A 12,003-nucleotide genomic window follows, 5' to 3' on the forward strand; every position below is an offset into this window, starting at 1 on the left:
TCTGATGCCATTAGAAGGTCATTGGTAACTTTCACCAGTGCCGTCTCTGTGCTATGATGAACTCTAAATCCAGATTGAAAAACCTCAAATAAACTGTTATTATGTAAAAAGTCACACAACTGTTTTGCGACTGCTTTCTCGAGGATCTTAGCGAGAAAGGGAAGGTTAGATATCGGCCTATAGTTGGCTGAAACCTCTGGATCAAGACCAGGCTTTTTAAGAAGTGGTTTTATTACAGCTACTTTAAAGGATTGTGGTACGTAGCCAGATAATAGAGACAGGTTGATCATATTTAATAACGAAGTGTTAATTAAGGGTAAAACTTCTTTAAACAGTTTAGTTGGAATCGGGTCTAAAAGACAGGTTGATGCTTAGACGATGAGATTGTTGAAGTTAGTTGGTTAAGGTTGATTGGAGTAAAACAGTCTAGATATATTTCAGCAGTTACTAATGTTTTCAATCAAACCCTCTCATTTGACAAATACGCTAAACATCTCACCAGACGGCCTTCTTCCATCTTAAAAACATCACCCATCTCCGCCCATCCCTCTCCTCCACAGCTGCAGAAACGCCTTCATCACCTCCCGTCTGGACTCCTGTAACAGCCTCCTCTATGGCTCACCCGCAAAAATCATCAATAAACTCCAACACATCCAGAACTCTCACCCCCTCCTGGACTGCTGCTGCTAACCTCCTGTCCCCCCCATCTGGACCAAGCTCAGATCCTGGGGGGACAGGGCCTTCTCCATCGCTGCTCCACCCTCTGGAACTCTCCACCTCAAACCCTCAGATACTCACCTGTTCAACACGACCTTCAACCTCTGACCGTCTCTTCAGCTCATCCTCCCTTCTTTTTTCGTTTGTTCGTTTATATGTTTATCTTTGTGTCTGTCTGTCAAGCGTCTTTGAGTTTATAGAAAAGCGGTATACAAATCTAATGTATTATTATTATTATTATTATTATTATTAAAGTGATGTTATAAACTGTAAATAAGAAACGCGTCACTTGTGTTAACAGCTACATGTTGACATCAGACGTCTGACGAGCGACGCTCTCATGTCCATAAGCGTTAATGTATATTTTGTAAGTTAATCATCATTTTGAAGTCATTTTAAAACGGGTTGATATTCTATTAAATGTTCATTATTTCTGCTTCTTGTTCAGATTAAATGTTGAAATTGTTTCTATTGTTTGCTTCATTTGTTTTATGTAACTTTAGCATTTTAACATTTTGCCATCCGACCCTGTGAGGAGGCGCACAACATGACTTTAATCAGAATCCCTTATTCTTAGAAAACATCTGTGTATAATACAACATATTTATTTATAGCTTAACATTAAACACTTGTGTGCTGCTGGTTAGAACATTATTATATATTATATATGTATATTATTCTTCCATACCTGATGCAGCCAGCAGAGGGAGGCAGTGCTCACACTGACTGTCGCTCACAGGTTACACACCAACATATATCTTTACTCATGTAGTATATTCTGTATATATTATATTATATACTTGGACATTGATGATTTGCATGTTAGGTCATTTTAAAGCAAAACGTTACTATTTTAACCTTTAAAAAGCAGCTTGAATGTCCTTGTGATGCTTCTCTGACTTGTAATAATGAGAACGTGTCAGTTATTGTGACTCATTCTTCATTTTGGTGAAAATTAATAATATTTTATTCATGAACTATTTCTGAAGCTTCATATTGACAAATGTTTCTTCTGCATGCAAACAGGACTTTCGTAATTTGCACACACGTTAGGAAGGATTTTATTTGAGTTATTACATCAAATCAAATCAAATCAAATTTATTTATATAGCCCAATATCAAAAATTATACATTTGTCTCAGTTTTTACAGACTGTACAGGTTACGACACCCTCTGTCCTTACACCCTCTGTCCTTAGACCCTCTGTCCTCAGACCCTCTGTCCTTAGACCCTCTGTCTTTAGACCCTCTGTCTTTAGACCCTCTGTCCTTAGACCCTCTGTCCTCAGACCCTCTGTCCTTAGATCCTCTGTCCTTAGACCCTCCGTCCTTAGACCCTCTGTCCTTAGACCCTCTGTCCTTACACCCTCTGTCCTCAGACCCTCCGTCCTCAGACCCTCTGTCCTTAGACCCTCTGTCCTTAGACCCTCTGTCTTTAGACCCTCTGTCCTTAGACCCTCTGTCTTTAGACCCTCTGTCTTTAGACCCTCTGTCCTTAGACCCTCTGTCCTTAGACCCTCTGTCCTTACACCCTCTGTCTTTAGACTCTCTGTCCTCAGACCCTCTGTCTTTAGACCCTCTGTCCTTAGACCCTCTGTCCTTAGACCCTCTGTCCTTACACCCTCTGTCATTAGACCCTCTGTCCTTAGACCCTCTGTCCTTAGACCCTCTGTCCTTACACCCTCTGTCCTTAGACCCTCTGTCCTTACACCCTCTGTCTTTAGACCCTCTGTCTTTAGACCCTCTGTCCTTAGACCCTCTGTCCTTACACCCTCCTCCTTTAGACCCTCTGTCTTTAGACCCTTTGCTGCATCTGCAACCACTGAATAAATCCTGACGTTACCTTCAAACCGTGAACTGCACGCCACCTGATAGTTAATAGAACGGTTCAAATAAAAAAGCAGCTAATCCCAAAACAGCTAATCCCAAATCTCAAGTATCGCATTCATTAAGATTCAGTCTGTTCAGAGTATGATTACTACTGTTGGTGCCTCTCAAGTCACAATGTCGCATCTTCAGGGGATTCCTGCATAGAGAGCAGGTCCACAATGCGGCAGATCATGAGGGGCTAACATGAGGCGCAAAACGCTTCTCATCGAAAACAAGTGTGACCGTCCAGGAGGAAGCAACAGACCGGGGGATTCAAACCCGTACAACACTAAATAAAGTACTTTCAGCAAATTTAGAGATAAACAACAACACATCACAGACAGAGATGAACAACAACACATCACAGACAGAGATGAACCTGAAGAACTTCTGCTCAACCGGCCTTTCATAACCAGTTTTTCTTTGTCCACTATATTTTCCTTTATATGCTTTGGCAACACACATATCTTTACATGCCAATAAAGCAAATAGAAAATGTCTCTCATTTAGGATCACACACACACGCGCGCACACACACACACACACACACATATATGTATATTATTCTTCCATACCTGATGCAGCCAGCAGAGGGAGGCAGTGCTCACACTGACTGTCGCTCACAGGTTACACACCAACATATATCTTTACTCATGTAGTATATTCTGTATATATTATATTATATACTTGGACATTGATGATTTGCATGTTAGGTCATTTTAAAGCAAAACGTTACTATTTTAACCTTTAAAAAGCAGCTTGAATGTCCTTGTGATGCTTCTCTGACTTGTAATAATGAGAACGTGTCAGTTATTGTGACTCATTCTTCATTTTGGTGAAAATTAATAATATTTTATTCATGAACTATTTCTGAAGCTTCATATTGACAAATGTTTCTTCTGCATGCAAACAGGACTTTCGTAATTTGCACACACGTTAGGAAGGATTTTATTTGAGTTATTACATCAAATCAAATCAAATCAAATTTATTTATATAGCCCAATATCAAAAATTATACATTTGTCTCAGTTTTTACAGACTGTACAGGTTACGACACCCTCTGTCCTTACACCCTCTGTCCTTAGACCCTCTGTCCTCAGACCCTCTGTCCTTAGACCCTCTGTCTTTAGACCCTCTGTCTTTAGACCCTCTGTCCTTAGACCCTCTGTCCTCAGACCCTCTGTCCTTAGATCCTCTGTCCTTAGACCCTCCGTCCTTAGACCCTCTGTCCTTAGACCCTCTGTCCTTACACCCTCTGTCCTCAGACCCTCCGTCCTCAGACCCTCTGTCCTTAGACCCTCTGTCCTTAGACCCTCTGTCTTTAGACCCTCTGTCCTTAGACCCTCTGTCCTTAGACCCTCCGTCCTTAGACCCTCTGTCCTTAGACCCTCTGTCCTTACACCCTCTGTCCTCAGACCCTCCGTCCTCAGACCCTCTGTCCTTAGACCCTCTGTCCTTAGACCCTCTGTCTTTAGACCCTCTGTCCTTAGACCCTCTGTCTTTAGACCCTCTGTCTTTAGACCCTCTGTCCTTAGACCCTCTGTCCTTAGACCCTCTGTCCTTACACCCTCTGTCTTTAGACTCTCTGTCCTCAGACCCTCTGTCTTTAGACCCTCTGTCCTTAGACCCTCTGTCCTTAGACCCTCTGTCCTTACACCCTCTGTCATTAGACCCTCTGTCCTTAGACCCTCTGTCCTTAGACCCTCTGTCCTTACACCCTCTGTCCTTAGACCCTCTGTCCTTACACCCTCTGTCTTTAGACCCTCTGTCTTTAGACCCTCTGTCCTTAGACCCTCTGTCCTTACACCCTCCTCCTTTAGACCCTCTGTCTTTAGACCCTTTGCTGCATCTGCAACCACTGAATAAATCCTGACGTTACCTTCAAACCGTGAACTGCACGCCACCTGATAGTTAATAGAACGGTTCAAATAAAAAAGCAGCTAATCCCAAAACAGCTAATCCCAAATCTCAAGTATCGCATTCATTAAGATTCAGTCTGTTCAGAGTATGATTACTACTGTTGGTGCCTCTCAAGTCACAATGTCGCATCTTCAGGGGATTCCTGCATAGAGAGCAGGTCCACAATGCGGCAGATCATGAGGGGCTAACATGAGGCGCAAAACGCTTCTCATCGAAAACAAGTGTGACCGTCCAGGAGGAAGCAACAGACCGGGGGATTCAAACCCGTACAACACTAAATAAAGTACTTTCAGCAAATTTAGAGATAAACAACAACACATCACAGACAGAGATGAACAACAACACATCACAGACAGAGATGAACCTGAAGAACTTCTGCTCAACCGGCCTTTCATAACCAGTTTTTCTTTGTCCACTATATTTTCCTTTATATGCTTTGGCAACACACATATCTTTACATGCCAATAAAGCAAATAGAAAATGTCTCTCATTTAGGATCACACACACACGCGCGCACACACACACACACACACACTCACACACGCGCGCACATACACACACACATACACGCACACAGTTCAAAACACACACGCCCACACACACACACACACACACACATACACACACACACACACACACACACAGTTCAGACTATATCGTGAGAGGCAACAGCTGGCAGAGGAAGTTGGATCTTTATTCTGGCATCTTTATCCCCACCCCCCCAAGCCTTTTCCCTCCTCGCGCTGCTGGCAGCTCAGTTGACCAGCGTCGCAACAGGGCGACGCGCCTTCCTGCAGACTCTCCACCTTCTTGCACAGCTCAGCCTGAATCCTCCGTCAGTTCCCAGTCTCTCGGCTGTGATTTCCTCTTTGTGTCTTTTTGAGAAGAAATTCTCCGACAACGTTTTCAGTTGCACATCTGAAAACTGAGTTGGCGCCTCGAACGATCCCCTGTGGGAGGATTCTCTTTGAAAACCTTTATTTTGAAAGGAGATACTGGGAACACTGGACGAACTCGCCTGATTTCTTTTGGTGATTTTGGTCTTAAAAGCATCTTCAGACTTCAGGCAGATCCCCGTCGACAGACTGTGAGTACATCCTGAGAGAGATTCACTTCGTCATGATCTGCCTTTACATGATATGATCAAATATGTGTATCTTTACATACAAGCCTCGGATATATGAAGCACAACATCATTTATATATAACAACTGTTTTATTGCCACATAATTAATAATTGTTAATAAAATAAAAATTGATTCCTCATAAGAATGATGTTCTAACTAGTTTTCAAGATTATTTAAAGGGATTTCTTAGTGTTATGTAACTACCATAATAACCATAATTAGTTTCAACAATAAGATTATTTTTCATGGTTTTGTTCATGTGGCGTTAAGGAAATTAATGGGGGGGGGGGGGGGGGGAGTTAAATCCAGAACTAAAGGTGGAGAATAATCCCTTGGAATTTTAAATAACACTCAATATTAAATTGATATAATTACCAGCATGATCATGTCACGTCTTAGATCGTTAGTAAAGATGCTGGCCCCCTGAATAATGTATATATATAAATTACATATATTATATGTAATAATATGTATAATGTAACACAAGAGTTTACGTCCACACCCACTAAGTTAGTGAAGTTTCCTTTATCTGTTCGTGACCATTATGTGAAGTTGGTACGATGGAGAGATATATTTCCACTCTTAGTTTTGATTATAAACTATCAAACGTTACCTTCTCCTCCTCGTCTCCAGCTCGTCACCGATGTGGAGTTCCTCACGGGTCCATCCTGGGCCCTCGCTTGTTCTTCTTTTACACCGGTTATACTTTTCTCCTCTGATTGCTGTTGGCCCAGTATGTGTGTGAGAGTCTATTCCATTCATCATTCATCTATTCATTAATTTCTTAATCAAAAGAACTTTACATTTGATGATTCATAGATTGTTTCAGTAATATTCAAACTACAATACAACATATTTTCTGGTTACAGCTTCTAAAGCGTTAGGATCAGCTGCTTTTCTTTGGCGTATCTGATATGTAAACTCGAAGATATCAGTTATAAACTGTCTTTGAGTTCTTGGACTATAATCAGAACACACAACACATTTGAAGATGCATTTTGTGCACAAACTGATTAATCGTTGTGACTCTTTTTAAAGGTTCAGTATGCTTGAAAGAAACTAGTCTGTAGTCATGAGACATGAGAGGTGATGGTGCACACAAAGGCTTTCATGGTGCTGCACGCTTGTCAGATTGTCGGTTTTTGAAAGTGAGAAAGATTGTCAGACACTGACAATAAACTAATTCTGACGTTTTAACCTTTAATTAAAATGTCTCCCAAGACCAGATGCTGCTGTGTCTTCGTTCTGCCCTTATTGGGGCATTTTGCACTTTGGTTGTTTAGGTCTTCAGATCGGTTCGTGACAGTTTATATATTTTATTTTATGTATGCTCTCAGTGATCCAAAGCGGGACTGTAGTGTATGAGATCCACTAAGCTACTAACTGTTAGTAAAAGCACGATAAGCCCACTGTACAAACTCCCAAGTTCAGCAGGGTGGAGATCAGACCTTCACTCCCTTGTTTCTCTCTCAGTTTGGGTCGACACGACTGCACATCACTGCTCTCCTCATCCTCCCTAAAGGATGATATGCCCCCCCCCCCCCCCGTTACAAACACTTCCTCGCTCCAGCTGCACTGATTTTCCTCCTTCCACTTAAATTGAAACTGTATGGCGTCCCGAGAGGCCGGGCAGGGAGTGACCTCTGGGCATAGCAGCTCCACTCGAACCCCTTCCTTAGCTTTCTGAGATGCATCATGGTGGTCAGGGTGCAGAGTTCTGGAGAATGTGGGGGTTTTGTGTGACGGCAGCACTGTGCAGGTTGCAGGCGCGTTGCATCAGGCTGCTCTCTAAAGGTTGGACAGACGCAAACTGCTTTCCTGTTGTTGTTGGGTGCGTCTGCCTGACAGCCCACTTCCACCCACACTGTCTGCTGCAGGGTGGCAGTGTTGCTCACACATATGGCATATATGAGTGTGTGTGTGTGTGTGTGTGTGTGTGTGTACAAAGAAAGGAGAGAGAGTGATAGAAATAATGGAATAAAGAGAGCGAGTAGAAACTGAAGCTAGGAAGAAAGTCATGGAACGAAAAAAGGAGAAAAAAAGAAGAATGTTAAGGAGAACATTTTTTGGCGAAGGGAGTAAAGAGAAGTCGCCAAAGAAAGCAAAGCAGGCAAAAAAAGTATAAAGAAAGTTAGAGAAGGAGGAATGAAGAAAGGCCTCAGGGGTTTATGGCGCCAACCAGATGCAATGTCCCCGGCTCACCTTGCTGTCGGTCATCTCGACTATTTAGAATGAAAGAAAAAATGACGGAAGGAATGAAAGAATAAATCTAGAAAACAGACGGAAGAAAATCAGAAAGTGGAGTAAGTGAAGAAAGAAGTGAAGAAATCCAACAATGTTTAGATCTCTTAAAGTTTAGAACTCTCAAAGTTTAGAACTCTCAAAGTTTAAGACTCAAAGTTTAGAACTTTTAAAGTTTAGAACTCTCAAAGTTTAGAACTCTCAAAGTTTAGAACTCTTAAAGTTTAGAACTCTCAAAGTTTAGAACTCTTAAAGTTTAGAACTCTCAAAGTTTATGAATCTCAAATTTTAAGACTCTTAAAGTTTAGAACTCTCAAAGTTTAGAACTCTTAAAGTTTAGAACTTTTAAAGTTTAGAACTCTCAAAGTTTAGAACTCTCAAAGTTTAGAACTCTTAAAGTTTAGAACTCTCAAAGTTTATGAATCTCAAATTTTAAGACTCTTAAAGTTTAGGACTCTGAAAGTTTAAGACTCTGAAAGTTTAGAACTCTCAAAGTTTAAGACTCTCAAAGTTTAAGACTCTCAAAGTTTAAGACTCTCAAAGTTTAGGACTCTCAAAGTTTAGAACTCTCAAAGTTTAGAACTCTCAAAGTTTAGAACTCTCAAAGTTTAGAACTCTCAAAGTTTAAGACTCTCAAAGTTTAGGACTCTCAAAGTTTAGAACTCTCAAAGTTTAGAACTCTCAAAGTTTAGAACTCTCAAAGTTTAAGACTCTCAAAGTTTAAGACTCTCAAAGTTTAAGACTCTCAAAGTTTAGGACTCTCAAAGTTTAGAACTCTCAAAGTTTAGAACTCTCAAAGTTTAGAACTCTCAAAGTTTAGGACTCTCAAAGTTTAAGACTCTCAATGTTTAGTACTCTCAAAGTTTAAGACTCTCAATGTTTAGAACTCTCAAAGTTTTGAACTCTCAAAGTTTAAGACTCTCAAAGTTTAGAACTCTCAAAGTTTTGAACTCTCAAAGTTTAAGATTCTCAAAGTTTAGAACTCTCAAAGTTTAAGATTCTCAAAGTTTAGAACTCTCAAAGTTTAAGACTCAAAGTTTAGAACTTTCAAAGTTTAGAACTCTCAAAGTTTAAGACTCTTAAAGTTTAAGACTCTAAAAGTTTCAAACTCTTAAAGTTTAAGACTCTTAAAGTTAAGGACTCTCAAAGTGTAAGACTCTCAAAGTTTAGAACTCTCAAAGTTTAGGACTTTCAAAGTTTAAGACTCTCAAAGTTTAAGACTCTCAAAGTTTAGAACTCTCAAAGTTTAGAACTCTCAAAGTTTAGGACTCTCAAAATTTTGAACTCTTAAAGTTTAGGACTCTCAAAGTTTATGATTCTCAAAGTTTAGAACTCTCAAAGTTTAGAACTCTCAAAGTTTAAGACTCTCAAAGTTTAGAACTCTCAAAGTTTAAGACTCTCAAAGTTTAGGACTCTCAAAGTTTAGGACTCTTAAAGTTTAGAACTCTCAAAGTTTATGAATCTCAAATTTTAAGACTCTTAAAGTTTAGGACTCTGAAAGTTTAAGACTCTGAAAGTTTAGAACTCTCAAAGTTTAAGACTCTCAAAGTTTAAGACTCAAAGTTTAAGACTCTCAAAGTTTAGGACTCTCAAAGTTTAGAACTCTCAAAGTTTAGAACTCTCAAAGTTTAGAACTCTCAAAGTTTAAGACTCTCAAAGTTTAGGACTCTCAAAGTTTAGAACTCTCAAAGTTTAGAACTCTCAAAGTTTAGAACTCTCAAAGTTTAAGACTCTCAAAGTTTAAGACTCTCAAAGTTTAGGACTCTCAAAGTTTAGAACTCTCAAAGTTTAGAACTCTCAAAGTTTAGAACTCTCAAAGTTTAGGACTCTCAAAGTTTAAGACTCTCAATGTTTAGTACTCTCAAAGTTTAAGACTCTAAAAGTTTAGAACTCTCAAAATATAGAACTTTCAAAGTTTAAGACTCTCAATGTTTAGAACTCTCAAAGTTTTGAACTCTCAAAGTTTAAGACTCTCAAAGTTTAGAACTCTCAAAGTTTTGAACTCTCAAAGTTTAAGATTCTCAAAGTTTAGAACTCTCAAAGTTTAAGATTCTCAAAGTTTAGAACTCTCAAAGTTTAAGACTCAAAGTTTAGAAATTTCAAAGTTTAGAACTCTCAAAGTTTAAGACTCTTAAAGTTTAAGACTCTAAAAGTTTCAAACTCTTAAAGTTTAAGACTCTTAAAGTTAAGGACTCTCAAAGTGTAAGACTCTCAAAGTTTAGAACTCTCAAAGTTTAGGACTTTCAAAGTTTAAGACTCTCAAAGTTTAAGACTCTCAAAGTTTAGAACTCTCAAAGTTTAGAACTCTCAAAGTTTAGGACTCTCAAAGTTTAGAACTCTTAAAGTTTAGGACTCTCAAAGTTTATGATTCTCAAAGTTTAGAACTCTCAAAGTTTAGAACTCTCAAAGTTTAAGACTCTCAAAGTTTAGAACTCTCAAAGTTTAAGACTCTCAAAGTTTAGGACTCTCAAAGTTTAGGACTCTTAAAGTTTAGGACTCTCAAAGTTTAGAACTCTCAAAGTTTAGAACTCTTAAAGTTTAAGACTCAAAGTTTAGAACTCTCAAAGTATAAGACTCTCAAAGTTTAGGACTCTCAAAGTTTAGGACTCTCAAAGTTTAGGACTCTCAAAGTTTAAGATTCTCAAAGTTTAGAACTCTCAAAGTTTAAGATTCTCAAAGTTTAGAACTCTCAAAGTTTAGAACTCTCAAAGTTTAGAATTCTCAAAGTTTAGAACTTTCAAAGTTTAGAACTCTCAAAGTTTAGAACTCTCAAAGTTTAGGACTTTCAAAGTTTAAGACTCTCAAAGTTTAAGACTCTCAAAGTTTAGAACTCTCAAAGTTTAGAACTCTCAAAGTTTAGAACTCTCAAAGTTTAAGACTCTCAAAGTTTAGAACTCTCAAAGTTTAAGACTCTCAAAGTTTAGGACTCTCAAAGTTTAGGACTCTTAAAGTTTAGAACTCTGAAAGTTTAGGACTCTGAAAGTTTAGGACTCTGAAAGTTTAGAACTCTGAAAGTTTAGGACTCTTAAAGTTTAGGACTCTGAAAGTTTAAGACTCTGAAAGTTTAGAACTCTCAAAGTTTAAGACTCTCAAAGTTTAAGACTCTCAAAGTTTAAGACTCTCAAAGTTTAGGACTCTCAAAGTTTAGAACTCTCAAAGTTTAGAACTCTCAAAGTTTAAGACTCTCAAAGTTTAGGACTCTCAAAGTTTAGAACTCTCAAAGTTTAAGACTCTCAAAGTTTAGGACTCTCAAAGTTTAGAACTCTCAAAGTTTAGAACTCTCAAAGTTTAAGACTCTCAAAGTTTAGGACTCTCAAAGTTTAGAACTCTCAAAGTTTAGAACTCTCAAAGTTTAGAACTCTCAAAGTTTAAGACTCTCAAAGTTTAAGACTCTCAAAGTTTAAGACTCTCAAAGTTTAGGACTCTCAAAGTTTAGAACTCTCAAAGTTTAGAACTCTCAAAGTTTAGAACTCTCAAAGTTTAGGACTCTCAAAGTTTAAGACTCTCAATGTTTAGTACTCTCAAAGTTTAAGACTCTAAAAGTTTAGAACTCTCAAAATATAGAACTTTCAAAGTTTAAGACTCTCAATGTTTAGAACTCTCAAAGTTTTGAACTCTCAAAGTTTAAGACTCTCAAAGTTTAGAACTCTCAAAGTTTTGAACTCTCAAAGTTTAAGATTCTTAAAGTTTAGAACTCTCAAAGTTTAAGATTCTCAAAGTTTAGAACTCTCAAAGTTTAAGACTCAAAGTTTAGAACTTTCAAAGTTTAGAACTCTCAAAGTTTAAGACTCTTAAAGTTTAAGACTCTAAAAGTTTCAAACTCTTAAAGTTTAAGACTCTTAAAGTTAAGGACTCTCAAAGTGTAAGACTCTCAAAGTTTAGAACTCTCAAAGTTTAGGACTTTCAAAGTTTAAGACTCTCAAAGTTTAAGACTCTCAAAGTTTAGAACTCTCAAAGTTTAGAACTCTCAAAGTTTAGGACTCTCAAAGTTTAGAACTCTTAAAGTTTAGGACTCTCAAAGTTTATGATTCTCAAAGTTTGGAACTCTCAAAGTTTAGAACTCTCAAAGTTTAAGACTCTCAAAGTTTAGAACTCTCAAAGTTTAAGACTCTCAAAGTTTAGGATTCTCAA

The 12,003-nt window shown here is 38.4% G+C and overlaps 1 protein-coding gene across 1 annotated transcript in view; it reads left to right on the forward strand.

Moving 5' to 3' along the window:
• The first annotated feature begins 5,257 nt into the window (after positions 1 to 5,257).
• LOC115006180 (zinc finger protein GLIS2-like) overlaps positions 5,258 to 12,003 on the forward strand; it is a 75,459-nt gene continuing 68,713 nt past the window's right edge. Inside the window, exon 1 of the mRNA XM_029428273.1 lies at positions 5,258 to 5,592. The gene's annotated coding sequence lies outside the window, so the exon portion shown is untranslated. The remainder of the gene's footprint in view (positions 5,593 to 12,003) is intronic.

Source organism: Cottoperca gobio, unplaced genomic scaffold (assembly GCF_900634415.1).
Source record: "Cottoperca gobio unplaced genomic scaffold, fCotGob3.1 fCotGob3_64arrow_ctg1, whole genome shotgun sequence".
Lineage (NCBI taxonomy): Eukaryota > Metazoa > Chordata > Actinopteri > Perciformes > Bovichtidae > Cottoperca > Cottoperca gobio.